General features: G+C 42.0%; 1 non-coding gene across 1 annotated transcript; it reads left to right on the top strand.

Moving 5' to 3' along the window:
* Nucleotides 1–2,908: 2,908 nt before the first annotated feature.
* Nucleotides 2,909–3,015, top strand: LOC147940132 (small nucleolar RNA R71). Its single transcript, XR_015564804.1, has one exon. It is a non-coding gene; the product is annotated as a small nucleolar RNA R71 (small nucleolar RNA).
* The last annotated feature ends 655 nt before the right edge of the window (nucleotides 3,016–3,670 follow it).

The raw sequence follows: 3,670 nt of genomic DNA, 5'->3' as shown, positions 1-3,670 counted from the left end.
TAGATTTGTCTCCTCACATCTCTTTAAAACCCTGCATAGATTAGCAAGACAAGAAGAAAAGGAATCTCTATAGACAGAGAAGTCATCCATAAAAACTTCAACCACATCCTCAATAAGATCAGAGAAGATTGACATCATGCACCTTTGAAAGGTAGCTGGAGCATTACATAATCCAAATGGCATCCTCCTATATACAAAGGTACCAAATGGACATGTGAATGTTGTCTTCTCTTGATCATTGGGATGAATAGGAATTTGGAAAAATCCAGAATATCCATCCAAGAAACAGTAATGGGTATGATTGGCTAATCTTTCCAACATTTGATCAATAAATGGAAGAGGAAAATGATCTTTCCTAGTAGCAGAATTAAGCTTCCTATAATCAATGCACATTCTATGTCCTGTTATGGTTCTAGTGGGAATTAACTCATCACGATCATTCTTTATTACAGTGATTCCTCCTTTTTTAGGGACACAGTGGACTGGTGAGACCCAAGAACTATCAGAAATAGGATAGATCACACCAGCTCCAAGCAATTTTAGAATCTCTTTTTTGACTACTTCCTTTAGGTTGGGGTTAAGCCTTCTTTGAGGTTCAATACTAGAGTAGGATTCATTTTCAAGGTGGATTCTATGCATGCAGAGACTAGGTGAAATTCCTTTAATGTCATCCAAAGTATAACCAATAGCTTTTCTAAACTTCCTTAGCTCAACAACTAGCAAATCAAGCTCTTCCCTACTCAAGTTAGCATTTACTATCACAGGATAAGTAGAGTTCTCACCTAAAAAAACGTACCTTAGCCCAGATGGGAGAGGTTTTAGCTCTACTTTTGGTGCTTTCAGTTCAGACCAGTCATCTGTGGAGGACTCGGTAGTGCACTCGGTCGAGTGGTTTTGGTGCTCGGTCGAGTGTATGCTCGAGTAGGTTGTCGAGCTCTCTGTATTTGCTGTTTGAACTGACCAGACTTCCTCCCTTAATGCTGGTAACCCCTCAAAAACCTCTGGATGGTATGATTCTCTACAAGAGTCCAGTATATCTTCATAGGCCTTGGTTTCTTTATGGATGAACCCTTCCTCTCCACTTTTGGTCAAAACAGTTCTAAGGTGATCTTGTTCTGCTAGCTCTTCCATCAACTCTCCCGATAATTTGTCTAACTCTTCAACCCAAAAGACTTGTCCTCCAATTGTTGGTTTCTTCATAGCCTCTACAATGTCAAATGTCATTTTGAGGTCCTCTCCCAAGTTGAGATCAATCTTCCCTTGTCTCACATCAATTATTGCTCCTGCTGTAGCCAGGAAAGGTCTCCCCAAGATCAAAGGATCTTTTGGTTCTTCATCCATTTCCAAGACTACAAAGTCTGTTGGGACTTCCACTGCTCCAACTCTAACTGGTAGATCTTCCAAAACACCATGTGGTAACCTTATTGATCTATCAGCTAAGATCAGGGATATGTTGCATGGCTTATACCTTGTAAACCCTAGGCGTTTAGCAACTGATAGAGGCATTAGGCTTACTGAGGCTCCCAAATCACAGAGGCATCTATTGAAGGTTAAGGGCCCTATAGAGCAAGGTAGAGTAAAGGAACCAAGATCTCTTAACTTTTGAGGGTTCACTTGCTTTTGGATTATGGCACTACACTCATGGCTGAGAATCACCATCCCTTGAACTTCTTTGATCCTTTCCATCACAGCATCTTTCAAGAAATTTTGGTAAGGAGGGATCATCACAAAGGCATCTATTAGAGGCATCCTAAGCTCAATCTCTCTAACTTGTTTGTCAAACAATGCCTTGTATTTTTCAACCATCTGTTTCTTAAATCTTCCTGGGAAAGGTAGTGGAGGCTTGTAAGGAGGAGGAATGAACCGAACTTCTTTTTCTTTGGAGGTAATTGGCTTGGTTTTCTCCTGAGAAGGTGCTCGATCGGGTACTCGATCACTCAATCGGTCGAGTGTGTGGTCGAGTGGTGCGTCGAATTCAACGGTGTTTTCATTCTGAGTCTCTTCTTGTTGAAAACCCTCCCCTTCTTGAATTCCACTGTCCTCAGTGTTGGGATGTGCTCCTAGTCGTGTTGGTAAGACTCTTCCACTGTGAAGATTGATAGCATTGGCAAATTCAGTAGATTGCTCAATAGCTTTGCCCTTGTGATGGTCATGCTTTGGGGCAGAAGCTTGTTGATTTTCGATAGTCATAATCCTGGAAGTCAGTGTGTCAAACTTGGCATGAAGGTCACTGTAAATATCTTCTATCCTCTTGTTTAGCTCAGCAAATCTGTTTGCTGCGTCAATCTTCCCATTGGCTTGCCCAACCAACAATTGTTGCATCATAGCTCTTAAGTCTTGTTCTTGGCCTTGGTTAGTTTGAAACCCTGGTGGGGGACACAATTGGGGCTGGAACACCTGTTGTTGCTGCTTGGGTATATAGTTTTGTTGCTGTTGAGGCTGTTGAGGCTGTTGAGGAGGGTAGAATTGATCTTGTGGGTTAGCCACATTGTTACTCCTATAAGAGAGATTGTTATTCTTGAATCCTCCTTGGTTGTAACCTTTGAATCCTCCCTGGTTTTGCATGTAGCACAACTCAGCAAACTCCCTATCTCTTTCTTGGACTGGAGCTTCTTCTTCACCAATGAAGTGAATGGTCTTTGATTGGCTTAGGAGAATCTTGTCAAGCTTCTCATTGACCATCTTTAAATCCTTCTTGTATTTGTCCTCTTGATCAGTGGAGGTGATCCTTATGGTTCTATCATAATCTTCATTATAATTACCATCTGATTGAGCAAGATTCTCTACCAACTCCCACCCTTCTTCCACATTCTTGTTGAGAAAGTTTCCATTGGAGACTGTATCAAGGAGCATTCTAATTTTAGGTAGAACTCCTCTGTACAAAGTGCTGAGCAAAGACTCATTGCTGAATCCATGGTGAGGACACTGAGTTTGGAATCCTTTAAATCTCTCCCATGCCTCACAAAAGCTTTCATTATTTCTCTGTGCAAAACCTGAGATTTCATTCCTCAACCTAGCAGTCCTTGCATTGGAGAAGAACTTGGCCAGAAAAGCTTTCTTGCAAGTATCCCATGTGGTTATTGCTCCAGTAGGAAGAGTCTTCTCCCAGAGATGAGCTTTGTCTCCAAGGGAAAATGGGAATAACCTTAACTTGAAGCCATCTTCACTCACTCCATTGATTTTTGTGAGTCCACATATCCTGTCAAACTCATCAAGGTGATCTAGAGGATCCTCCATTGGCAACCCATGAAATTTGTTGGCTTGTATCATAGAGATCAATCCACTCTTGATTTCATAATTATTATTGGCCACAGTAGGAGGCACAATACCAGCTCTTTGGTTGTGTGTGTTAGGTGCATCCCCAGCACCAATGTGTCTAGGTCTTTAATCATGGTTATCTTGTTGCTCCATGATTACTTGATCCTCCTGTTCTTGTACTACTCTTCTTCTCTGATGTCTCAAACCCCTTGGTGGCCTGTTGATGTTGTCAAGAAGTCTTTGGAGATTGTGATTACCCTTTGACCTTGTTTGCATCAACAACCAGATTGGCAACTCGGATAGGCATTCGGTTGAGCACAGGATCGAGCTAACTGAAAGGAGACGTGCAAATATACTCGGGACGTGGCTCAATCACTCACTCGATCAGCACTCGGTCGGGTGTGAGCTCGAG

The sequence above is a fragment of the Camelina sativa genome, chromosome 8 (genome assembly GCF_030686135.1).
Source record: "Camelina sativa cultivar CO46 ecotype springtype chromosome 8, ASM3068613v1".
In the NCBI taxonomy this organism is placed as follows: Eukaryota; Viridiplantae; Streptophyta; class Magnoliopsida; order Brassicales; family Brassicaceae; genus Camelina; species Camelina sativa.
The sequence above is the reverse complement of the archived record's forward strand: the minus strand, read 5'-3'. Positions and strand labels throughout refer to the sequence as shown.